This window comes from Panthera uncia, chromosome C2 (genome assembly GCF_023721935.1).
Source record: "Panthera uncia isolate 11264 chromosome C2, Puncia_PCG_1.0, whole genome shotgun sequence".
NCBI classification, from domain to species: Eukaryota; Metazoa; Chordata; class Mammalia; order Carnivora; family Felidae; genus Panthera; species Panthera uncia.
In genome coordinates, this window is record NC_064810.1 from 91989747 (window position 1) to 92017540 (window position 27794).

Genomic DNA, 27794 nt, shown 5'->3' on the forward strand with positions numbered 1-27794 from the left:
TTTTTTTTTTTTTTTTACATTTTTAAATGTAAAATATAAATAACATAAAATATTATGGTATTATGTGATAAAATATACATAACATGGAATTTACCATTTTAGCTATTTTTTAAGCCAGTTTTAAGTACATACTTCAGTGGCACGAACTACATCCAGATAGTTGTGTAACTATCACCACTATCCATTTCCAGAATTTAAAAAATCAATCCAAACAGGAACTCAGTACCTATTAAACAATAATTCCTCAACTCTTGCCAACTCCAGTCCCTGGTAACCTTTCACCTTTTTGAGTTCCATCCACCCTCACTCCCAATTTCCCCAACCAACTGCCCATGCTTTCTTCTCCTGCCTGCTCTAGATCACTTGTAAGGCCCTTTCTGATCTAAAGATTCTACTTTTTTAAATGCCTTTGGATTTAAGAAAAAATCTTGATGTCTAGATGATATCTTGCTATTCACAAAGATTAATGGGCTTCTTTAAGTTTATCTTCCTGGTTATTCCCTCCCTTGGAGCTGTACATCCTGTAGAAATTATGCTACTATGCATTTAGTAAAAATATTTTATGATTACTTTGAAACTCAACAAGCCATAGCTAAATGCAATTAAGAATTGATCTGAGCACAATGACAATAAAATCTATAAAGATCTTTGGCTTTTCCCTCAGTGCATCAAATTGCCGAAGTTTTCTTCAGATTTCTGGTCCTACAAATACCCATTTGAACTTCTCGATTTGGTGAAAGCTAGTATGCGTGAGTTATAAATTCCTTGATTGCACAAGAGGAATCATTCTTCTGTAAATGTAAACTAGAAAGCAGCAAAAAGAGATTCCTCCTTCAGTCTTTGTGCTAATTGGAGTATTATCTACTATGTACTCTGGTTTCTGCTATGTTCACAAGCTGACAAACTGGACAGTACATTTTTCACATTGTTTCAGCCCATGTAAATTTTTCTAAATAAATGGTTCCTGCTTGCCAAGCCTCAGTGAATAACACTGACTTATTCTCTGTCCACGAAGCTTACCACATGGATTACATATATGCATTACTCACACAACACAATCATTGGCCCATATGCCAGAATGAAATATGATTTTACAGTTGCCTCTAGAGCACATATTTCCAGATTTGGTTCCACATATAAGGAGACAGATTTGCAGTTTTTGTGTTTTTATACAGATTCAAACACGTTCAACTCGAGCCCAAGTATATGCTCCATAGGCTAGTTCTTTTGTTGGAGGAAACGGTTGCTACTTTTCAATCTGTCACCTACGTAAAAAAAAGAGCAACACTGTGCTGTTTGCATTGTTAAAACTTAAAACGGGTCCAAAGGAAAATGTGCCTTGGAAATCCTTCACTGATTTGTTTTTGCAGAACAGCTGGAGGTGAGGCCCACTGTACTAATCATGTCCAGTTGCTGCTGGTCGAGTTGCACATTCAGGAAATTCATAATTAGGTGGTTATATCCCCTGAGTTTCCCCTGAAGCACACTCTTTACGACTCTTGCTTTGTCTTCTTCCTTGTCATTCAAAACAACCAAAGAAGAAGAAGAAGAAGAAGAAGAAGAAGAGAAAGGAGGAAGAAGAGGAGGAGGAGCAGGAGAAGGAGGAGGAGGAGGAGAAAGGAAAAAGAAAGAAAAAGAGGGAGAGACATGAGGGGAAAAGGGAAATTGGAATAAAATTTTAAATCATGACACCTCTAAAATAATATGGTCTTATGACTGCTGGCTCTCTCTTAAAAAGAAACCACACGCACACACACAAAACACAGCCACAGTATGTGTATATATTAGTGTGTGTGTGTGTGTGTGTGTGTGTGTGTGTAGTTTTCAGAAACATTCAAAAAAGGTTAAAAGAGTTAAAAACATTTCAAAATGGTGTTCTTAAAAATTATGTTCTGTAAGGTTCACCTGCCCCTGCTCATGTTTTTATCTCAAAGAGTGTGGATTTAAGATCAACTGGTACTACATGGACTTCAAGGTTTAAATTTTAACATTTCATTTCATTTATTTTATTTTTAAGTTTATTTATTTTTGAAAAAGAGAGAGAGAGATAGCATGAGTCGGGGAAGGGTAGACAGAGAGGAGGCAGAGAATCCCAGGGTTCGAACTCACTAACTAAGAAGTCAAGAGTTGGATGCTTAACCGACTGAGCCACCCAGGAGCCTTTCGTTTTATTTTATAAAATTTCATATTATTTTAATAAATTTTACACATTTCCTTATTCTGTCTGCTTCTCTCCCACCCTCCACCTTTGGACTTGTTTGATAACACAATGTTGGAATTTGTAGTTTAGGTGTTTATCAATCCCTTACTGATTAATAGCATGTTTCTTATTCTATATTGGAAGATCTGACTTTTTTTATTTTATTTTTTTAATTTGGTTTAGTAATCTCTACCCCCAGCGTGGGGCTAGAACTCGTGACCCTAAGATCAAGAGACACATGCTCTATGGACTGAGCTGGCCAGGCAACCCCTGAAGATCTTTTAGTGTATAGTTGGGAACAGCGGGGTTTCTTAGGATCTTTAATTCCTTATGAGGCAGTTTTAGAGAAAATAAGGAAAGAGAAAATGCTCCATGAGACAAACTGTGGTGAGGAATATGAATCATTATTTTCCTAATAATCTTATACTACTAACTGTTAATTCATCGATCTAATTGAAATAAACAGAGGTTCAAGTTAAGTGCTACATGCTAATTAAGCAAAATTAAAATCAAACAGAATTCTTCAAAAAGCAAGCCATAGAATTATCATATGATCTAGTAATTTCACTTCTAGATACCCAAAAATATTGAAACTAGGCACTTAAACAAATATTTGTACACGAATTTTCATAGCAGCACTATTTTCAATAGTCCAAAGGTGGAAACAATCCAAATATCCAGCAATGGATGAACGGATAAACAAATTGGGGCACATGCATACAATGGGATATTATTCAGCCATGAAAAGAATGAAGCCCTGATCCACGCTAAAAGTTGGAGGTATCTTGAAAACATGTTAAGTGAAAGAAACCAGACACAAAAGTCACATACTGTATGATTCCATTTTTATGAAGTATTCAGAATAGGTAAATCTATAGGACAGAAATCAGATCGGTAGTTACCAGGGGCTGAGGGAAGGGGAGATTAGGGAATAACTGCTTACTGGATACAGAATTTCATTTTGGGGTGATGCAAATGTTTTGAAACTGGGAACCTGGGTGGCTCTGTCTGTTAAGCTGCCTACTCTTGATTTCGGTTCGGGTCATGATCTCACACTTTGTGAGATCGGGCCACGCATCGGGCTCTGTGCTGACAGCACGAAGCCTGCTTGGGATTCTCTCTCCCTCTCTCTCTGCCCCTTCTCTCTGAACATGTGCTCGCGGGCGCTCTCTCTCAAAATAGATAAAATAAACTTAAAAAAAAGAAAATGTTTTGGAACTGGATGGAGGTGCTGGTTACCCAAAATTGTGAATGTACTAAATGCCACTGAAGTGTTCATTCTAAAATGGTTAATTTTAGGGGCGCCTAGGTAGCTTAGTCAATAGAGCCTGCAACTCTTGATCCTGGTATTATAAATTCCAGCCCCAGGTTGAGTATAGAGATTACTTAAAAATAATAAATTCTTAAAAATAAATGAATAAAATGGTAAATTTTATGTTGTGTGAATTTCACCTTAAAAAAAGCAACAGTAGAGAAAGAAAGAAAGAAAGAAAGAAAGAAAAAAGAAACATAGTGCATGTTTTCTCTAAGATCCCATTACTTCTTGGAGGCTACAAAATTTGAAGTTCTTAACAAAGTTGTACGAAGGGCCACAATCTGGCAAAACAATCTAGCTGTGCTTCATTTTCTCAAAAGCTAATTTAAAATGTTAATTCATATATTAAAAAACAAAACTTATTTTTTTTTTTAAATTTTTTTTTTAAATTTTTTTTATTTATTTTTTTGAGACAGAGAGAGACAGAGCATGAATGGGGGAGGGTCAGAGAGAGAGGGAGACACAGAATCGGAAGCAGGCTCCAGGCTCTGAGCCATCAGCCCAGAGCCTGACGCGGGGCTCGAACTCACGAACCGTGAGACCGTAACCTGAGCCGAAGTCGGACGCTCAACCGACTGAGCCACCCAGGCACCCCAAAAAACAAAACTTATAAACATAGCAATAATCATTTTCATACATTTTTTTCTCTAAAAATAGGTTCTCATGTGACTTATAGGTGCATTCTGGGCTTCACTTCCAAATTCTACACCCGATCTTTCTATAATGTACATGTGAAACCAATACATTACTGAAGGTTAATATAAATTCAGCGTTTCTCCATTAAGTGATATCTCCTCATATCAAACAGAAACACTTCCTCCTCCAGAAACCCTCTCTACCCCTCCTTAATTTCACTAAATCCAATTGGTAACAGAGGAATTCTAGTCCAGTCTTTTCTTAAGGAATATGAGAGCTTAACGTAGAAAAAGGGCAGTAGCATTTCAGATTAAATTATTTTCTTCCCAAAATTCACAAATAAAATTATAGAAAAATAAGACAATACACATCAGCTAAAGAATAAAATGGGTGAAGTTAGGCAGGAGAGATTTTCTCAGCCCCGGGGACTGTGCACATTCTTTCTGGCTCTCAGGTAGAGCTAGCCAGGTAGACCAAGTCTTCTCTCCTGGGAGACTGTAAACTGGGGCACAGACAGACTTCCTTCTGCTGTCTTAACAGGGCTGACAGTCTGCCTGATGTCACCATGTGTGTCCTCGTGGGCAGAGGCTTCCAGGCAGGCCACGATTCACTGAACTGTCACTGGGTGACATATAACAGCAGCTGGAGCTGAGCCTTGATGAGCAGATCACTAGAAACCAAGCAGAGAGAGGAGAAACAAGCTGAACGTGGCTCTCTATGAATTAGACTTACTGGAGGGCAGAGAATGTAACTTAAACTTGAACAGAAAAGGTAATGCAAGTACCTAATGAGATCTAAGGGGTACAGAGAACAGACTTCCCGGATTTAAAAACAACAAAAACATGATTTTTAAATTTAAAATCACTGGTGAAGGGGCACCTGGGTGGCTCAGTCAGTTAAGCGTCCAGCTTCCTACTTCGGCTCAGGTCATGATCTCACAGCTTGTGAGTTGGAGCCCCATGTCAGGCTCTGTGCTGACAGCTCAGAGCCTGGATCCTGCTTCAGGTTCTGTGTCTCCCTCTCTCTGCCCCTGCCCCGCTCATGCTCATGCTCATACTCTCTCTCTCTCTCTCTCTCTCTCTCTCTCAAAAATCAAAAAAATAAAAAGCATTAAAAACATAAAAATAAAATCAGTGGTGAAGAAATTGGTAACTGCTGAAATCCAACTAGTCAGTCGCCTGGAAACTGGATGCAAGACATGTTACAGGCTCAGAGCAAAAAAATGTAAATCATAAGTAGAGAGATGAAAGAGAGGTTTAAGAAAACTGACACGAGAATATTTGGAGTCCCAGAAGGAGAAAATGAGGCACATGAAGGAGAGGGCATATTTAAGCAAAACAAAATGAAGCATATAAAAAAGATTTTTTGGGGTTGAAGAAAGGACCCCAAGTTTCAGGCAGGAATGATAATTATGGCAATTTTTTCATTTATATAGATAGATAGATAGTTATAGATACACATATACATTTATCTATATTTGTAGATGTATTAGATTTATTTATATGTGTATATACACACATATATGGCTAGCTGTATCCTGGTAAAATTTTTGAACTCCAAAGGTAAAGTAAAAAATCTCATTCTTTCTGTGTAGAAGCTTGTAGGTTATTTATAGAAGAAAAAGATTACATTGTTACTGAAATTCTCCTTCGCAACACTGGAAGCTAGAGCACAAAGGAATACATTTCCAGCTTAAAAATATACCTCACTTGTTAGGGTACAAGAGAGATGTTTGTAGATATGTGTGAATTCAGAGAAGTCGCACATCTCATTACTCATCTGGGAAAAATACTAGAAAAACACTTTAATCATAATACTTAAAAAAAAAAAAAACCCAAACAAATAAAACAGAGACTTGACCAGGAGAGAACACTATAGTGAGTCTTGAGTTTGTGATAACTAATTGAAAATGAACGAACAAGGATTGACTTGGGAATGTGTAATGTAAGTACTAAATAAAGACCCTAGAAATAGAGAAGTGTACTAAAAAGGAAGCTTCCAAGAATAATCTTGGATTCAAAGAACTAAATGACCTCAGCAAAACTAAAGAATGGTGAGGAGGAGCATGAGGAGGAAGGAAGCACAAATATTCCCAAGGCTTTATCTCTTGGGAGGGGAGTGAGGAGGAAATTGCAGTAGATGCCTTCTTCCAGTTGTGTGTCGTGGGTGGGGAGTGGTAGTGGGCTAATAAAACCTCTCAGTCAGGGGAAAGTTGGTGTCGGTCTTTTTTTCATGCACTACCAGGGAAATATTGGTTTGGTTTTCTATGAGGGCTGGGAAAGGCAAGTAACCATTAACACAATGTAAAAGGAGAGTTAACTCTCAAAGCAGGTGTTATAATATTAATACTATGGAACATGGAATTGAAGTTTAAAATCTCTAAACAGAAAAAAGAGGGACCCTATATAATGATAAAAAGCATAATTTATGAAGAAAATAAAACATTGCTAAGATTATTTTTTAAGTAGGCTCCATGCCCAACGTGGGGCTTCAACTCACAGTCCTGAGATTAAGAGCCTCATGCTCTACTGACTGAGCCAGCCAGGTGCCCCAACAATACTAAGTTTTTATGCAAATAGCAGCTAAACAAAATTTTAAAATGTTAAAAACGCCAAGTGCCAACTGTTACATAAAATATATAATATTTTATATGAGCCAAAAATACTTAAGTCTATAAGCAAAAGACTTGAATATCAGGATTGACTAGTTCTGATAGATGATAGATACATACATACATACATACATACATACATACATAGAGGTAGACAGACAGAAAAAGACATAGACGAATTAAATAATATAATCATTATGCTTGCTTTATATAGATATGCTCATCCTCATTACTTATGGATTCTGTTATTGGTGGATTTGCCCATTCGCTAAAATGCATTTAAAATTCATTGCTAAAATGCAACCCTCAAATCAATATTTGCGACAGTTCTGCAGTCATTCACAGACATGTGGCAGAGTAGCAAAAGATTTGAGTTGCCTGATGGCCACATTCACAGCTGAAGTCAAACAAGGTGACGCTGCCTTCTTGTTTCAGCTTTCGTATTACAAGCAAGAACCTTTTCCCCAGGATATTTAGTGTCATGTTTTTCATATTTTTATGCTTTTTGTTGGTGAGTTCACTGTTTCAAATGGCTCCCAAGCATAGTGTTGAAGTGCTGTCTAATGTCCTAAGCACAAGAAAGCTGGAATGTGCCTTATGGAGATACTACACTTGGTACATACATTCCATTCAGACCTGAGTTATTGTGCTGTTGGCTGTGAATTCAATGCTAATGAATCACAAATACACACTAAATAATGTCTTTCAACAGAAACGCATATAAAGGAAGGTTATATACTGATTGGTTGACAAAAACGTTGTTGGCTCATAGGAGCCCAACCCTGTTTTTGCCCTAGAAGCAATGGTTGTGTGTTCACGGTCACTTTATAGAACGTAGTTACTGTACTGGGAATAATGAGAATCACCTGTATATGGATTTAGAGCGAACTTTCAGCTCCTCAAACATAGAATAGCCATTTTTTTAATATTCCATGGAAGATTTCTAAAAATTATTATGTGTTTTCCCTTAAAGAACACCTAATTATGGTTTTCTGGTCATAATTCAGCAAATTTAGAAATAAATAAAAATGATACAAAAACCTTAACTTCATCGGAATCAAGAAGTACATACCTACATAGCTTGCTCCTAAATTCAAAAAAATATTAAAAACTGTCAAAAAAGCAATGAAAAATTTAAGATTATCTAGAAAGTAATGAAAATAATATTTCCTACCAAGGCATATAGTACTTGGTAAAAGCTCCATTCACAGAAAAGAGTAATACCCTTAAATTTTTTATTATTAAAGAATAAAGATGTTAGGGACACCTGGGTGGCTCAGCTGGTTGAGTGTCTGACTCTTGATTTTAGCTCACGTCATGATCCCAGGATTTTGGGATCAGGTCCCATGTCCGGCTCTGCCCTGAGCGTGGAGCCTGCTTAAGATTCTCTCTCTCTCCCTCTGCCCCTCCTCCCTGTTCGTGCTCTCTCTCTCTAAAGAAAATAAATAAAAATAAAAAATAAAGAAAAAAGATGTTAAAACATAGAAATTTTAGAATATTTACAAAAATTAGAAAAAAAAAGCTAAAGAAAAAAAAAAAAAAACTAGGAAGGGGGAATTAAGAAAGACAAGGCCTGAAAATAAAGAAATAGGAAATAAAAAGAGTACAAAGAACAAAAAGCTCAAAATCAGTTGATGTGAATGACATACAAAAGGAGAAACAATTTTCATTTGAGGTTGAGGAATGCAGGGAGAACCAAAAATATACAAGATTGTCAATGACAAAGAGCACGTAAGTACAAATACCAAAGAGAAGAAAAGAAATAAGACATTATGTGCAACTCTCTAAAAATCTGATATTTGAAACCTAACAAACGATATAATAATTAACTCAAATAAAGACAGGAAAGTTGAATAAACCATTTTTAAGTAGGCTTCACACCCACTGTGGGGGTTGAACTCACAACCCCAAGATCAAGACATGAGCTGAGACCAAGAGTCCAGTGCTTAACTGACTGAGCCACCCAGGCATCTCAAATAATCCAAAGTTTTTAGAAGTGATTTAAGATCTAGCATTTACAAAAGCAACAGGATCAAGCATCTTCATATCTGAATTCTAGCAAAACTTTAAAGTAAATAATTGCAAGACGATTTAAACTGTTCCTGATCTTAGGGGCTCCTGGGTGGCTCAGTCGGTTAAATGTCCGACATCGGTTCAGGTCATGACCTCACGGTTCATGATTTCGAGCCCCATGCCGGATTCTGTGCTGACAGCTCTCAGCTCGGAGCCTGGAGGCTGCTTCACATTCTGTTTCTGTCTCTCTGCCTCTCCCCTGCTCAAGTTCTGTCTGTCTGTCTGTCTGTCTCTCTCAAATACAAATAAGCATTAAAAAAATTTATGAAACTGTTCCTGATCTTAGAAAAAAATATAGGAAAGCACTCTACTTAATCTGATGAAGACAGGAAATTTTTAATACCAAAACCCAGTAAAGAGAGTGTCAAATAATAATCCATGTGACCAAGCAGGGTTTGTTCCAATAGTGCAGTCACCCTCACTAAACCCAACAACATAATTTTTGTTCTTTTTCATTTGAAATCATGTCCAACTCGCAGAACAGGACAAGAACAGTGAAAAGAACTTTCATGTACCTTTCACCCAGAGACACTTTTCAAATTTTGCCAACTCTTCCAGTAATGCACTTTATAGGAAAAAGATCCACCCAGTGCCGTGCGCTGCACGTAGCTTTGTCTCTAATCTCTTCAGATTGGGAACAGGTCCTCGGCAATCTCTTGACTCTCATGACCTTAACATTTCAAAGACATCACAGGCCAGCTATTTTGTAGACTCTCCCAGTTTGGGCTTGTCTGATGTGTCTTCACGATTACATGTGGATTATGCATCTTTGGCAGGAACAGCACAGAGTGATGTGTGATGTTGCATCCCCTTGGGTGGTATTCGATGTTGATCTGCCCACACCTGATAGTTTGCTTACCAGAGAAAGGTGGCATTGCCTAGACTTCTCCACTATAGAATTTCTCTTTTTCTCTTTGTAATTAATACATTCTTTTGCAGGAAGATACTCAGATAACTAGTAAATATCCTGTTCCTTGTCCAACTTTCACTTACTAGTTTCTTGCAATGCTTTTGTCTAGATTGTTTATTTTTGTGATGATGGTTAAGTGGAGAATTTGATAATTTCTTCTACATTTATTGGTTAGCATTCTACTGCGAGGAAGAGCTTTTCTTCTGATTTGTTTATTTATTTATTTATTTGTATCAGTGTAGACTAAAGAATTCCTATTTTACTCAATGGTTTACCATCCCTTACTGTTATTTATTTTGATGATCAGATTGTTCCATATTTTGTCCAGTGGGATCACTCACAAGCCTGTTTCTATGTCTCTCGGGCAGATCCATATCTTTCTATGATCGTACCCTTATATTCTCTCATAGCAAGATGTGCCAGCCTTATCTTTTATTTTGCTGCATTGGCCTTGAAATCAGTCATTTCCCTAGGAAAGCATGATTTGCTTTAAAAGAAAGTTTTTTAGAAGCCAAGATCTGGGTAGTAGGTGTGGCTTATTGCTACTGAGATATCACTATATCACTGTGTCTAGGTTATCTAAGTGGACAGAGCTAGGAAATACACAGAATAAAATCACAACAATGAGATACCACTTCGAATCCACTAAAATGACTGTCATGAAAAAGACAGCTAATATCAAATGTTGGAGAGGCAATGGAGAAACTGGAACCCTTATCAATTGATGATGGGATGTAAAATGGTATAGTCACTTTAGAACAAAATTTGGCAATGTCTAAAAAGATTAAATACAGAGTAACTATAAGTCTCAGCGATTCCACTTCTAGATATATGGCCAAGAGAATTGAAAACCTGTCCACCAAAATCTCACATGTGAATGTTCATAGCAGTATTGCTCATAATAATGGCCAAAAAGCAGAGACAATCCAAATGTCAATCAGCTGATGAATGGATAAAAAATATGGTGCATCTGCACCATGGAAAGTTATTTGGCAATAAAAAGGAATGAAGCACTGATAAATGCCAAACCATGGATTAACCTGTGTAGTGAGTTGAATGGTGGCCTCCCCAAAATATTGTCCTCATCTTTGTTTCTGGAACCTGTGAGTGTTACCTTATTTGGAAAAAGACTCTTTGCAGATATAATTCATTTACAGATCTCAAGAAGAAGAGAACATCCTTTATGCAAGTGGGCCCTGAATCTAATGACAAGGGAGTGACAGGTGTCCTTACAAGAGAAAGGCAGGAGATTTGAAAGACACACATACACAGAAGAAGGTGAGATTAAGACCGAGACAGAGAAGGGAGTGATGTGGCCACTAGCCAAGGAATGCCAGCAGAAGCTGTAAGAGGCAAAGCAAGATTCTCCCTGCGAGCCTCCAGAGGGAGTGCAGCATTGCTGATAACTTGATTTTGGACTTGGCCTCCAGAATTGTGAGACAATGAATTTGTTTTAAGCCACCTGGCTGGCAGTAATTTGTTGTGCCAACCTCAGGAAACTAATACCACCTCAATAATATTAAACTAAGAAAATGAATCCAGAAATAAACAAACAAAAAACACGTACTGTATGATTCTGTTTATATGAAAATTTCCGAAAAGGCAAATATGTAGTCAGAAAGATCAGTGGTTGCCAAGAGCTGAGATCAAAGAAGGGATTGACTGAATGGGCAGAGGCAACATTTCAGGGTGAAGAAGATGTTCTGGAAATGTATGGTGGTGGTGGACGTACAATTGTATAAATTCATTAAAAACAACAAATTGTACACTTACGTTGCACTTCAATAAAACTATTATAAAAAATAAAAAGTGAAAAATTTAGATATATATTTATGAAAAATTTTTAACACTTATTTATTTTTATGAGACAGAGAGACAGAGAGTGAGCAGGGGAGGGGCAGAGAAAGAGGGAGACACAGAATCCGAAACAGGCTCCAGGCTCTGAGCTGTCAGCACAGAGCCCAACGTAAAACGGAGGGCTCGAACTCACAAACTGCGAGATCGTGACCTGAGCTTACCGCTGGCCACTTAACTGACTGAAACACCCAGGCGCCCCTAGGTATATATTAGACAAAGAAGGAGAAGAACTTATATAAAGAAAACTGAAAAATCATTTTTCTCCCTCCATGGGTATGGCAAGCATTGTTAACTAAGATAGGAAATCCTAAAGTATATTTCTATATGTCATATCAACATATATTTATTTTAAAAATTTGTAAAATTTTTGGCCAAGGATGCCATAAATTATATGAACTGAGAAAATAATATATTTGAAGAAAATTATCAGAAGCTGACAAAACACGAATTTTTTCTGATAATGCAAGCTAATCTTAGATGTTAATAAGAAAATGGCAAACAATCCAAAAGAAAAATAGGCAAAGAATATGAAAAGCAAAGACAAATGGTCAATAAATAGATGATAGATAGATAGATAGATAAAATAAGTATATGCATAAACTGAAGCACGATGAGAGAATGCAGATTAAAGCATCAATCAGGTATCATTTTCTACTCCATCAAAGTGGGGAAATTATAGAGCAATAGTATCTATTGTTGGTGGGAATACGATTAAGAGTAACAATCTCCTATTTCCTGTGGAAATACCTCAAACTGTTATCGGGCCATTGGAAAGCAATTTGGTAATGCACTAATGTAAGATACAGACACATTTTCGCCCCATTCTTAGATGGTAATTTCACAGAAACGAAGGATCAGCACATGTGAAATATGTACAAGGATGCTTATTTTATAGCATTGTCCATAGAGGTGGCAAATTAGAGGGGAAAAGGAAAATGCACCTCAATGGAGAAACTTGTTCAAACAGTCACGCTATATCCACAACCACACTGAAAAAGATAGAGATAGCAAGTTAGAGAAAGAGATACTAGTTGAGTTAGAAATTCTTTCAGGCACTACTGCCTGAGAAAAGCAAGTTGTAGAGAAGTATGTAAAATTTTTTTAAGGTATGTATTTATGCATATATGTGTATGAATATGTGAGTGTCTTTTGCATCTGTCCCTCATAAAAATACCATTTCCTATTATACTTAATAACGGATATATGAGATGCTTCTTTGAGGCCAGATGAATATCCTGTTCCCCAAATGGGTTTCATTCAGTGCATTTTGTATCCTGGCCCAAATGAATTAATTACATTAGGTAGTTACAAATGAATCTTTTATTTTGTATAGAATAAACTTTATTGGTGCACCTGGGTGGCACAGTCAGTTAAGTGTCCGACTCCAGCTCGGCTCAGGTCACTATCTCACGGTTTGTGAGTTTGAGCCCTGCATCGGGCTCTGCACTGGTGGCATGGAGCCTGCTTGGGATTCTGTCTCTCATTCTCTCTGCCCCTCCCCAGCTTGTGCTCTCATTCTCTCTCTCTAAATAAATAAGTAAACTTTAAAAATAAAATAAAATTAGGGGCGCCTGGGTGGCTCAGTCGGTTAAGCGGCCGACTTCAGCTCGGGTCATGATCTCGCGGTCTGTGAGTTCGAGCCCCGCGTCGGGCTCTGTGCTGACGGCTCGGAGCCTGGAGCCTGTTTCCGATTCTGTGTCTCCCTCTCTCTGACCCTCCCCCGTTCATGCTCTGTCTCTCTCTGTCTCAAAAATAAATAAACGTTAAAAAAAATTTAAAAAAATAATAATAAAATAAAATAAAATTAATTTTACTGAAATACACTGAATCATTTTTAAAACCCTGTTTTTGTTCCCTGGTGGGTTTTGAAGTTTGAATGATCTACACAATGGCTTCCTTTCTTTTTGTCTTGGCCTGTGAAGACTCAAAGCAAATAGACTTACTTCATGCTTACTCATTATCTCCATGACCAAACTGAATACAGTTGATGTTTTCTGTTTTCTCTCAGTCGATCTGACACTTCCAGGGAAAAAACCTATAACATATTAGCCAATGGGACAGGTAAATTATGCTTTCGATTTTGGCACCTTCATCAGCAGTATAGATTAGTAAAACTGACCAGAATAAAGTTTTATTATTCTAGGTTCTATTTTTCTGCACTTGACAGTTTCTTTTTGAAGTTTCTGCCAAAGCCTCATTCAATGATATTACCCACAAGTAGTGTTTTTCTGAGTATGACATTCAAAATCTGTCTCTATAAAATAAATTAGGACATTCACAATACTGCACTTTTACTGTCTGGTTTTTGATGTTAAATACTTAGAGTCTTTGAAAATGAAGTAGACCCTTCTGAGTACAAGTGACTAGTACAACGGAAATCTATTTCAGTTCGCAATGCTTCATCTAAAATCATTTTTCGAGAGAATCACCATGTGCATGAAAAAGCTTTAAAGTTTGTTTGAATGATAAGGTTTATGTTTTTTTTTTTTAATTTTATTTAAATCCAAGTTAGTCAACATTAGGTGTAATAATGGTTTCAGGAGTAGAATTTAGAGATTCATCACTTAGGTAAGGTTTATGTTATATTGCTCTATTAAAGATTCATCTGAAAAGAATCAGGCTAGGTAACTTTTTGCTTAGAATGAGACAATAGAACCTAAATCCCATGCTGGTTTTTTTCCCAAAGGGTAATTTTTTGGGTTTTTGAAGTAATATGGAAACCCTTAGCACAGACTCCTAGACCCCTTAGTGTTTTATCAAATAAAAATACAGAATTACAAAGTAAATTTTTTAATCATAAAGTTTCACACAACGTACTCTAGTTTTTAAAAACTTTTTAAGTGTTTATTTTTGAGAGAGCACGCACACGCATGAATGGAGGAGGGGCAGAGAGAAAGAGGGAGACAGAATGCGCAATAGGCTTCAGGCTCTGAGCTGTCAGGACAGAGCCTGACACAGGGCTCAAACTCAAGAACCACGAGGAAATCATGACCTGAGCCAAAGTCAGACGCTTAACCAACTGAGCCACCCAGGCGCCCCACACAATGAACTCTATTTAGAAGCATTAAGAAGTCTCACTAAGGGATTAGGTGAATAACTATTTGAACACCATGAAAAAAATTTTTTTGCTTTTTCTCTAATTTGAACTGAAGGTGATTGTACGTCCATAGAGTTACACAAAAGCAAACATTTTCATATCTCAGAATGTTGCAGGGGCTAAAATGAAGAACTCAGCTTCAGAGATTTGAATTCTGGTCCCAACTCAGCTATGTGGCGATATCTGAAGGCTATGGCTTGCTAGATTGTAAAAAGAGGTAGTTGAATTAGGTGGAAAGATTATAATCTCTTTTCATGTTAAAAATTCTATACTCTTAAGGTCAATGAAGCTTGGGTACATATAAAAATGGCACCAAGTGACTCATTGATTCAAAAAATATGCATTGAGCACATATTACATGCCAGGTATTTGTTCTAGGCACTGGGAATACAAATAACCTACCCTTTCAAATATGGAAGAAATATAAATATAGCCAGTTAATATAACAGGCATCGAATAAATCTTGACTAAGACATGTTATACACATTCTACTGTTATACCATTTCACTGTACCACCATTTCACTGAAACCACTCTTGTCGTCAGTGACCTCCATGTTGCCAAATCTAATCACCAGTTCAGTTTTCAGTTTGATACGTCTATAGCATTTGACCCAGCTAATCATTCTCTTCTCCTTGGAGCATTTCCAGGAGTTGCTTGCCAGGACGCCATTCCACGATTCTGCTATTATAATAGCTGTTTCTTTTCCATTTTCTTTGCTGTTTCTTTCCATCTCTCTTAATCACTAAGTGTTGGAGGGCTTCAAAATCCATCACTGGGTCTCTTTTATTCTCTATTTACACTTACTTCCTGGCTGAATTTTATCCAGTCCTATGGATTTAACTACTACTGACAACTTCCAAATCTATATACTCTACTTCTTCCCTGAGCTCCAGAATCACATACCAAGTATGTATTTGACAACTCTAATTGGAAGAAAATCCAAATGCCACTCTCCCCCTTGCTCACTCTGAGACTCTGAGATTTACATGAGGAGATGCGGGGGGGGGGGGGAGTGTATTTGGGGCCGGTACCTGTGATGGATGGGGATGAAGGAGGCAGCACTGAGAAGTGGGAGAAAGCCGAACTACTAAGGCAGTGACGACAGAGTCCTCAGCTGATCCTACAAGGAGCATTAGAGCTGGGATGGACCCTCAGAATTGTTCCAGTTGAGGCAAAAGAGATCTGAACCACTGCATGAGCCAGTTATTGGATGCAGGCTACCCCCAGGAGGGACATAACCTTGAGCAAGGCAGTTTCCTCCTACAGAGAGCAGGTCCTGGAGAGAACTCAGCTGTGACCTGTCAGCTGCCAATATTCACGGTAGCTGGCGGGTAGGAGTCGGGGGGGAGGGGGCAGGAATGAATGTCTCCCCCGGTAGGAGGACCTAGGTAGTGCAGTTTTTGCTATAAACACCCAGTATCTGGTAGCATCTCATACTCCTCAATTTACCTCCCTTATGCAGCTTTATTTTTTTCTCAAAGTGTAGGCTATATGTTTTACTCATTTGTTTGCTTGTAGATCCCTGCTAGAATAAAACACCACGAGAGCAGAAGCTTTCTTTCCCTCTTTCTTTTTTAATCCTATATCCCCAGCATCTAGAAACAGTGCCTGGAACAGAGTTAGGCGCTCAATAAAGACAACCAATGAGTGAATAAATGCACCACATACTTGCTATATTCTAGAAACTATGCTGTGTTTTGGCATTACAGAAGTGAACAAGACAGGCTCAGTCACTACCCTCACAGAGCTCACAGTCTAGAAGAAATTATATACATATATAGCAGACATAGATCAAATACGCATGTGTCTACTATATTTTTAAAAGTGCAATCACAGCCAGATGCTATTATATAGTATTTTACTAATCTATCTAGTTTCAGCCCATCTGATAGTCCATCATATAAAACTTTTTACTGAATGACAATGTCAGAAGACTATAAAAAGAGTGGAAACTTTAGTTAGAGAGTTATTTATTGCTCCGGCTAGATTTCAGAAAGAAAAGTTAGATAACTGGGACACATCTTTTGCCCAATTTAGGAGGAAAGAAATAAGGGACAAAATAGGAGCAAGACAAGCTCAGAGAAAATGAATACTTACTTTTCACTGGAATTTTTATTAACCAACATCCTGTTTTCTAAAACGCTGGAGAGCAAGGCTATAATTGTATCTAAATAGATAAGGGGTAAAATGTTCTGTAATGAATGGATAATTTATAGTCACTTTGTACATAGAAATACAATTTTTCCATTACTTTAGTTTCAGGGACAGCTGAAATGTAATAAGGACTAGGAAATAACACTTCAGTTTCTATGTCATCATTGCAGAATCATATGCTCATCTTTTTATTTTTTAATTTTTTTAATGCTTATTTATTTTTGAGAGAGACAGAGACAGAATATGAGTGGGTTAGGGGCAGAGAGAGAGGGAGACACAGAATCCAAAGCAGGCTCCAGGCTCTGAGCTGTCAGCACAGAGCCCGATGCGGGGCTCGAATGCATGACATGTGAGATCATGACCTGGGCCGAAGCTGGACACTCAACCGACTGAGCCCCCAGGCACCCCCATATGCTCATCTTTTAAAAAGCAGATTATCTCCCTAAAAGTTATGTTTTCTGCTTTCTATACGCAGCCATATTTTATTTCCATTCACAACCAACTAAGTCGTTTTGCCTTTTAGAGCAAGATGAATCCTGTTGCTCCCTGAGTGTATGTTATTTGAAATGTGAAAGCCTTTCACTCTGTGTTTTCTGTGTACTGGTGAACAGGAACAACCAACATTTAAATTCTTGGTTTGTTGTAAACGAGGTATTTTGGCATTTCTAGAATAACTTGTGTGCAAAATCTCAAATTGTTCTATATTTACGAGTTCACTAGTCTCTGCTTCCTTGCACATTACTGTCACAATGCAGAAGTATAAACTGGATCTGCATGAGTTTATGTGCCTCTCTTCTCTGCATTACTTTATCCTAGAAGCAATGTAAGCCTTGACAAGAATAAACATTTCTATCTTACAAGTGAAAAAAAGCAAGATTTTTTATGCTCATGGATAATAAAACCATTGATTTTCACTTCAGACAGCTTGACGTGGTCTTTTATTTATTTTTTATTTTTTTAACGTTTTTATTTGTATTTGAGACAGAGAGAGACAGAGCATGAGCAGGGGAGGGGCAGAGAGAGAGGGAGACATAGAATCCAAAGCAGGCTCCAGGCTCTGAGCTGTCAGCACGGAACCCGACACGGGGCTTGAACTCACAGACTGTGAGATCATGACCTGAGCTGAAGTTGGACGCTCAACTGACTGAGCCACCCAGGTGCCCAACATGGTCTTTTATTAAAATAAATTCCAGGAGTGCCTGGGTGGTGCAGTCGGTTAGGTGTTCGACTCTTGATTTCAGCACAGGTCATGATCTCACTATTCCTGGGATCAGGCCCTGAGTTGGGCTCTGTGCTGAGAGCATGACAGCTGATACCTGCTTGGGATTCTCTCTCCTCCCACCCCTCTGCCCCTCCCCTGCTCATGCTCTCCATCTCTCTCTCTCAAATAAATAATATAAAATAAGTTCTAGATTTCTGACGAATACCTTAACTGTCAATTTCATATTAATTTGTTGAGATGTCACCTCTATTCCTGGATATCTTTTAGGGAAGAGTAGACAACTATTAGCCTGGTTGTCATAGTGTGCAGATCCAGTTTAGTTCTATCATTGCTTTGACGACTGATGGTTAATTAGATGGCAAGGTCCTTAGAGCAGGTCCTACAGAGCACACCAAATATCGGAACTCTACAAATTATTTTTGTTGATAATAAATTAATCCTCCTTTCACAATTAGAGGTGATACTTGAGTACCTCTAAGCACAAAAGGGCTGCTGCACCCCTCAATTTTAGAGTTAACAATATTTGATAAGGAGGTAAAGAGCCATGGATAGTTAGGCAGTACAGAATCTTACAAAGGGAAGTGACAGGAAATGATCTCTTACTATGAACTCAAATGAGTGTCAGGTGTGGCAATTCTAACTTGTCTGAAATCTCACACACCATTGCACCTGTGTCTGCCTCACTTTCTCTGTATCTCTCTCTCTCTCTCTCTCTGTCTTCTTTTTCTTCCTTTTTTAGATATTTATTTATTTATTTATTTATTTATTTATTTATTTATTTATTTTGAGAGTGGCTGAGACACCACCGGTGGGGGAGGGGGGGTGGGCAGAGAAAGAGAGAGAGAGAGAGAGAGAGAGAGAGAGAGAGAATCCCAAGCAGGTTCTGCACTGTCAGCACAGAGCCTGATGCGGGGCTTGAACCCATGAAATTGTGAGATCATGACCCGAGCCCAAATCAAGAGTCAGACGCTGAACTGACTGAACCATGCAGGCGCCCCTCCCTGTCTCTCTTCTGTTCATCTCTCACTATCTCATCCTTTATTTGCTTTCTTTGAGCTTCCCTGCTTCTTCCTTCTTTTGTGCATTTTTCTTCCTTTTCCTGACCCCAGCTTGCTCATGTGCACTGACGAGAAAATATATTTGAAGTATATATTTTAGGGTTTCTAATATTTTTCCTACAAAAATTTTATTTTTCTGTTAACTTTATTTTTCAGTTTTGGAAACAGAAGAGTAAAATTCTATAAATTTCTTCATTTAAAAGCTTTTCAATTATGTCTAGATTTTGGCTTTTATGGGCTGGTGTAGTTTAAGTTGAAAGGAAAGATTACTTACTCCAGGTTTGGTTATTCCTCTAAGAATAGAACCCTGCCCATAATATGTGTCCAATAAGTGATTTTTGGATGAATGCTCAATGTCCAAAATTAAATTCTTACTAGGATACTCAGTAGGTGCTCTTGGTAGCATGAAGCATCCCCGAGGCATGGATACGCATTTAAGACATAAGCCTGAGTGGGGCAGCTGGGTGGCTCAGTCAGTTGAGCGTCTGACTTTGACTCAGGACATGATCTCAATTCATGAGTTCAAGCCCCGCATTGTGCTCTGTGCTGACAGCTCCAAGCCTGGAGCCTGCTTCGGATTCTGTGTCTCCCTCACTCTCTGCCCCTCCCCCCCCCTCAAAAATGAATAAACATGAGAAAAAATTAGTAAGACGTAAAACCTGAGGGTGCTACTTATCTTTTTGCTTATCTACATATCCAAATCTTTGGTAATAGCCAGGTAGAGTTCCCCTGCATGAGATTTCTGTGTAACAATACCCAGAGGGGTTCTATCATCGGAAATCTTATGAACACTCAGAAACACAGGTTGAGAACTACATATACTATCTCCCATGCTTCTGTCCAGTGAACTCCAGAACAGTGCTTCTCAGACTGTACTGTGCAAACAGCTCACCTGGGGATTGTGTCAAGTTGCAGATTCTGGTTCAGTATGTCTGGGGCAGGGCTTGAGATGCTGAGTTTCCAACAAGCTCCCAGGTGATATTGCTGGGGCCGGTCGGTAGATTGCACTTCAGCAGCAAGGGTCTAAAGGTAATAGGGTTTTGTTACCACCCCTTGGTTCCTTCACGTTAAGGAACTGTTGATGAACCTCAGCTAGAAAGGGCCTGGCCTGTATTTTCTCCTGTCATCTGGCCTGTCCAGGGGTGTCTGTGTTTGCCTTAGGGTTTTGTTACTGATGACGTAGATTCCTTAGTATGGACTTGTTAACCCTGGGAACAATTGCTGGTTGCTAATTTGTGCACCATTTGGATGCTGGTTCTGGCAACCACATTCTCTGAAGCTTCAATTTTCTTTGTTTTGCTGGGGAGGTAAATGGTGAGAGAAGGGACAGGAAGAGTTATTTCTTGCTTTGTATGTAAGCTGCATAGCACTGTAATACTTTCTGTGTGATACCAGTGGTGATTTGGGACACTGCCCTCAAATAATATGAATTTCATGCATGTTATCTCCTTGAATTCTCACAGCAACTTGGTGATGTAGGTGGTATTAATATTATAATATCCATCTTAGAGGTGAGAAAGTGGAGATGTAAAGTAGTTCAAGAACTCCTACAAGGAGCTTCCTTTACTTACAAAGGAAGTAAACAGCAAAACTGGGGTTCACACCCTCATATGGTGACTCCAAGTCCAGTAGGAAGATGGACCGTCCAAGCTTTGGGAGTGTCTTTGGATCCCTACACATCCACAGATTTAATTTTCTTTGGTTGTTCATTGGCCTGCTCTCATATCTGCCCTCTTTCTACAGAGTTAGAGCAAGAACAACTTGATCCCCTTGACAGTCTGTTGACCTCAATTTGAGAAAGATCATTCCTTGGTTTTAAAAGAAACTGGAAGAGGGGCCTCTGGGTGGCTCAGTCGGTTAAGTGTCCAACTTTGGCTTAGGTCATGATCTTGCGGTTCACGAGTTCGAGACTTGCATTGGGCTCTGTGTTGACAGCTCAGAATCTGGAGCCTGCTTTGGATTCTGTCTCCACCTCTCTCTGTCCCTCTCCCTCTCTCTCTCTCTCTCTCTCTGTCTCTCTGTCTCTCAAAAATAAACATTAAAAAAATTAAAAATCATACAACAACAAAAATAAATTAAAAAAACAACACAGCTTTGTTTAAAAGAAAGTGGAAGAATATAATATGTAAGTGGAGAATAAGGAGGCAAAATTAAAATGAGGATAAATGCCGAGAAGTGGGGTTATCCTCTTCCCCAGTTTATCTCTTTCTCATCCTGTTTGTATTCTGCTACGGAATGGAAGACAGCTTTGTAGGTACTTAGACTCCTGACTTCTACCATTTTAGGAAAACTTATTTTTTTCAGTATTTTATTTTTATTTCTTTGTTTATTTTTTAAAGATTTTATTTTTATCAATAATCTCTACACCCAGCCTGGGGTCAAACTTATAACTTTGACATCAAGAGTCACAGGCTCTACTGACCGACCCAGCTAGGTACCCTTAAATTTATTATTCTTTGAGAGCTTTTCAGCATTTTATTAGGAAACAATTTTTCTACTGTAGTCAATGGTCAAGTTATTTGAAGTTTAGGATCCATAGTATTGCTCATATTCACATTAGACGCTATGCTTTGGGGTGACTGCATGCACAGGGGATATGATTGGTAGGAAAGTGAATGCTGCATTTGTATTCAGTGTTTTCTTTCTAAAAAATTTCAGAGGGAAAGAATCAGGCTATTGCTGCAATTACTACATTGATGTTTCCGTGGGGGCAAAAATGTAACTCACTACAAATTGGAAAGTGAAAAAAAAAAAAAAAAGGTTTAGCAAATTTCTCTTCAAACTATTTCTTAGAGCTCTCTAGAGCTCTCTAGTCTGCTCCACGAGCCGCTGGGATGAGGCATAAACTTGTCAGTTAAAGAGATTTTAATGTCTTTCAGTTAAAAACAGGCTCTTTGGTAATTTGTGTATTTTGGGTAAATATTCATTGTTTCTGGATACCCTCCCCACCACTCAGGTCTTCTTTTAATGGTCCTGGAGGTGAGGCTGGGAGAGGGGGTGCTGGTCCTTGAGCTCTCCTAGAGCTGTTGGATTAAAATAGGCCCTTGATGGCCTCCAGGATGATGGCCCTTATCCCTCCTGGTTATAGGCATACCCTGCTGACATCTGCCACTGAAATCTCTGGTTACGAAATTGGCATTCTCTTGATTCAGCCAAGGCCTAGACTATTGCTGGTGCTGCAGATCCTCTGGTTACGTCCAGAGCCAACATGGTTGGGAAAGCCCATTCTTACCCCAGGCCCCAGCAACCTCCTGGCTGGCCACTGGCTCTCTACTCGGTCATCCCTGACAAGGGTCATGTGGGAACTTCACATAGCAGCCAAGGGAGACCTTAGGGGCACTTCTCTGGCTTCTCACCACCTGGACCTGTTCCTCAGCTATTTCCAACCAGCCTGGATGGTGCCATGTTAAAGCTGGGTTTCTCCTAAGGAACTTGAAATCATCACAATGTGTATCCAAAAAAGTTAGGAAAGGGCCCCTGCTCTGGAAAACCTCTAAACATATCTGATTGTCTCCATTTCCCCATTTCTCATTATCTTGATCCAAAAGTAGGCATGGAGATGACTAGCCCATAGAGATTCTTGGTGACAATTAGAAAATGACGCTCCTCAGGTGAATATACCTTTGGGCCGGGCTGCAAAGCTTGGTGAGTGGAGAGACAAGGCCTGGAGAGACCTTCTTACTTGGTTCCTTTGCCAGGTATCTGGGTGCAGCAGGAGATTGCACAACCACTTGCAGTAGGTCTGGAGGAAGAAGCTAGAACCCAAATATCTGAATGCTTTCTTTTCTTCTCCCTCTCTTATCTTCTCAACTCCTCCCCAATGAGCCCCCACTTCCCCTTTCTCTTTAGGGAGTCACAAACTCCCTTTATGTCATATCCTGAGTTACCATTCTTATTGCTCATGTGAGATCCCTATGAACTGAACCTACTGTGTGTGGCTATCAAATCAAGTCTTGCTATGAACTAATTACCCCCCCCCCATGTAGTAATTAAAACAATAGACTTTTATAATCTCACACAGTATCTGAGGGTCAAGTATCCAAAAGTAGCTCAGCTGGGTAGGTTGCCATCAAGCTGCACCCAGGACTATAGTCTCTAAAGACTTGACTGGGACTGGAGGATTCATTTCCAAGCTCACCCATGTGGCTGCTGGAAGGAGGTTTCAGTTCCTTACTGGTGGGCCTTTCAGTAGGGCTTCCCATCATATGGCTTCCCCCAGAGCGTTGATCCAAGATAACCTAACCCAGGAGTGACATAGTATCACTTCTTCCATAGTCTGCTGGTCACAAAGACCAACCCTCCTCTAGAGTGATTGTGGGAGGGACAGGAGAAGGGTGTGAATACCAGGAGGTAGGGATCAACAGGGGCCATCTTGGAGGCTGGCTACACATAGTTCTGCCAGCGTTCTTCAATGGGTGCAGCATTGACATGTGGGGTAAGACAACTGTTGTAGGTGGGTGTTCTGTTGTTAGGTAGGACCGTCCCAGGCATTGCTGAACATCTCAGCATTCCTGACCTTCACCCACTAAATGCCAGCAGCATTTCATAGTCAATGTGACAATCAAAAGTGCCCCTGCAACATCCCTAAGATGGGCAGTATTCACCCCTTGTTGACAACCTATCTAGTGTGTGAATCAGGAGCACCTACACGTTGGGAGTTCATTAGGATCAAAATAGATCAGTTTATTACTTTCAAAAATATTACAACCATTGCACCTCCCCGTATGGTTTGAAGTGATTGAGCGATTGATAGTCCTATAGCATGGAGGACTGTAATTTGAAGGAACACTGAACTTGGAGAAAATGCTTGCTTCATCCTCCCTCTCCCATTTATTTGCTGATGGCCTGGAGCAAGTTCTTCAACTCTCTGAGCCTCACCTGTGAATAGGAAATACTACTACTCACCACACAAGGTGACAGCTAAAGAGAACAAAGCACCTTTGAACCACACATGGCTTACTCCTTCCAAAGGCACTAGAGTGTCCCAGTCCCTGTGGTTTGTAACAGGAGTGTCACAGGAACCAGCTAACCAACAGGCCTGCGGAAGGGGCCAGGGTTCCCCTGACAGGACAATCAATGCAAGCCTGGCTTCACTCTTTCACAGAGGCCTGAGATTTTCCTAGCTACCCAGATGACTGCTGGGCTTTTACTCTGGGGCCACACCTGGTTGTCAGCTAAGCCCACCATTTCTTCTATCTTATTGCCTTCCCTGGTCCTTGGCCAAGGTGTGACTCTCCTGGGACAACTGTCTTCTCCCATTTCACTCCTCTGTTATGGGTTTCCTTTTCCCTAACCCGAACTCCACTCCTCCTCTCCTCCAGAGCATTTCCATATTCTTTTTGGAAGGCGATCACATGCACCTTCCACTTCTCCACGAAATGCCTCCACCTTCTGGAAACCTGGCTCACTCCTAAACTTTGTGCTTCCCCTGCAGCATCCTTAAGTTGACTTTTCCTCCAAGATTTCAGGCAGAACTCTTCCATCCATAGCTGTCTGCCTTTTTCATGCTCTGGGTTAGGGAGTACTGCTGGAGAAAATCACCCAATTTTCCGGAAACATGTAGTCCAAATTCATTTCCATGTCACCTGGGCCATCAGCACTGCCCTGGAACTCCTGCTTCCCTGGTCAGCATGTTCCTTCAGCCTCCATAGCATCTGTCATAAGTCTTTTCCTTCGTTCGCTTCAGACCTTCTACTTTGCTCCTTTGTACTTCCTTCTCACCTCAGCCCTCAGATGATGCTGCCTGCTACTCCACAAAAACCTAGAAGCCCGATGCGGATGCCCACAATTTCCTGCCACCCCTCCCATCACCTCACCTGTCCCTTTACCTGCACCTACCTACCTTCCCCCAAGACTAACGTCTCTGCCTGAACCCAGGCTCTCACATCTTGGGCTTCTTCAGGTGCTTCCCGCCAACAATAATCCTCTCTTCTATAGTTCAATCTTGACGTTTTCACTGGATCCTTCCCATTAACTATCCTCAAGTCTTTTCCATCTTAAAACAAGACAAAACGAAACAAAAACCCCCAAACAAAACAAACAAACAAACAAAAACCAAAAGAATAAAAAAAAAAAACAACCCACTCCCTCCAACTCTTCCCTTCCCTCCCTGGCCCCACACTTTCCTCCTATCCCTCCTCCCCGTCACAGCTCATGTTCTTGAAATAACTGTTATCATTTTCCTGCCATTTCCTCACCTCCCTTTCCTCTCAATTGACCGCAATCTGCTAGTGCCCACACCTCTCCTCAGAAACTGCTTTCACCCAGGTCATAAACTGTTTCCCCACTGCTAATTCTCATGAACAGTGCTCATTTCTTATCTGACCTAACCTCTGAACATTTGACACTGTCCACCACTCCCTTCTCTGTTGGAAGACTCTCTTCCCTGGCTTCCATGTGACCACATTTTCCACCCCTAGTGATCTTTCTGAATCTTTAATCATGTCCCTTCCCTCACTCCTACTTAAAATTCTTCAATGATTTCCTCTTGTCCACAGGATATAAAGCTTTTCCATGGTCTGTTCTCTCCCACACAGTGTCTTGCCACTGCCTCCCCCGACTTATCCTTCAACTACACTGAACTATTTGTAGTTCTATCGGGTTATTTGCTGTGTGTTCCTCTGGACTTTTGCACATGTTTTTTTCCTGTTCATTCCCTCTTGGCAGGTTAACTCCTTTTCATCACTTTTTCCATGGTGCCTTCTATGGCCTCCTTGTAACAGTTAGATGTTCCTCCCATCTTCTATCATGGGTTTGCCTCCATAATAGTACTCATCTTGCTTTAATTGTCCATCTACTCTTAGATTTTAGGGAAGAGACCTTTCCTTCCTTGCAGTTTTAACCCTAGAGTCTAGACAGTGCCTGATGCATAATAGGAGCTCAAAAGCTATAGGGAATAAATGACCCTATGAATGTGTATCACATGAATGGCATACGAACACTTATAAAAATTAGTTGAATTTGAACTTTAGGTGAGGGAAATATTAGGGAGATAAGAGATGGATTTAAAGGGGATAAAGGACGAAAGAGACCTTCCTCCTTGCATCTCGTGTTAAGGTCAGACAGCCAGATGCTCTCCTATCCTTCCCCTTTATCTTCTTTGACAAGGGAAAAACACCTGCCACTTAGAGAAGCCACTGTTGACCTTGGTGTTGCCATTTCAAAGATGATATTTCAAAGATGATGATTTTCTGGTTTTCTTTTCACAATTCAGGTGGAAAAAAGAAGTACAGACTCAAATGGAAGAGGAGAAAATACCCTAAAAAATACAGCAGATTCCCCGGGCTGAAATTTAAGAAATATTTACTGTTTAGAATTGTTAATGTTATTTAGGTAGATATCTTGAAACGAACAAGCTTATTACTTTACCCTGCAAGTTAAAAAAAAAAAAGACAACAGAGGCAAATCAATATATTTTCTAACGGCAAGGTCCCACCTGCCTTATTTATTGAAGAAAAGAGTGTACACTTGCTAGTAACACCCACACGTAAGTAAATGAAACACGATTATGCAAGAATCCAGGGAATGTCAACTAAAACCAGCCTGGTATTAAATACATAGAAATGACTCCTTCCCTTGTTGTAGCCACATGGACTTTCCCTTGCACTGCCGATCTCCAACAGATTTCATTTCTATCTGGTTTGTCTTCAGAACTGGGGAGGAGAGATCCTGGATTTGGCAGGTGCTGAGCTTGGAACCCACACTCACTCCAGCAGTGCTTCTGGTTCAGATGACTCTTGAGGCCAGTAACACTTCCAGCCCCAGGGAAACCTCTGTTCCGGATTTTTCCCTCCATCCACAAGGGAGTTCTTTTTTTGCAAAACGCTTTGGCTGTTCCTAAAGCTTTCTCTCATTTTGTCTTTTGAAAAGCATTTTGTGGGGTTGGAACGTTGCAGGTTCCCCCCTCCCCCTCCACCCAGATGTTTCTGGTTCTCAGGATGTACACCTGTGAAGTTGGGCCACTTGGGAGAAATGTTTGAGTTTTATTTACAGCGGAGAAGAATGTGATCTTCACATGCAAATGTTCAAAATGGTTATTTTGTTCTAGGGAGTCGACTGCAAGACCTGCTAGTTAGCAGGGATTTGAAAGGAAAATATGAAGGTAAAATTATCTAATCATCAAATATATTTTGAGTGTCTACTCTGGCTCAGCAGCACTGCTGGGAATCAAACAGGGAAAGAAAACAGGGAGAAAAAGAGAAAGAAAGAGACAAATCTATTCTAGTTAGGGAAGGAGGGAGAGGTAGATGACAATATGAAAAAATAATAAATCAACAAGAGTGCAGTTTGTTAGATAAAATTGTTCTGAACTCTGAAAGATCAAATTACACGCTGAGAGTCCTGCTTTTTGCAAGATTGTCAGGTTATCTCCTTGCTTCAATGAGGGATAATATATATGAAGTATCTAGCATAATATCTGACACATAGTAGGTGCTCAATAATATTATTTCCTGCTCTGGTCTTAGCCTGAGCTACTCATTCATGAAGGTGATTCTGTACGCCAAGAATAAGTGCGTTCAGCAAAATGTGCCACTTAACGTCAATCTAAAGGGACTTTAGGTACAGCTGTGATGGAATATTCTTCATACAGTCAATAGTTACTGTTAGTGAGGCGCCTGGGTGGCTCCGTCGGTTAAGTGTCTGACTTTGGCTCAGGTCA

The 27794-nt window shown here is 39.7% G+C and overlaps 1 protein-coding gene across 1 annotated transcript in view; it reads right to left on the reverse strand.

Moving 5' to 3' along the window:
• The window catches only part of FNDC3B (fibronectin type III domain containing 3B), a 363910-nt gene extending 340998 nt beyond the window's left edge, over positions 1–22912 (reverse strand). Inside the window, exon 1 of the mRNA XM_049629594.1 lies at positions 22757–22912. The gene's annotated coding sequence lies outside the window, so the exon portion shown is untranslated. The remainder of the gene's footprint in view (positions 1–22756) is intronic.
• Between the last annotated feature and the right edge of the window lie 4882 nt (positions 22913–27794).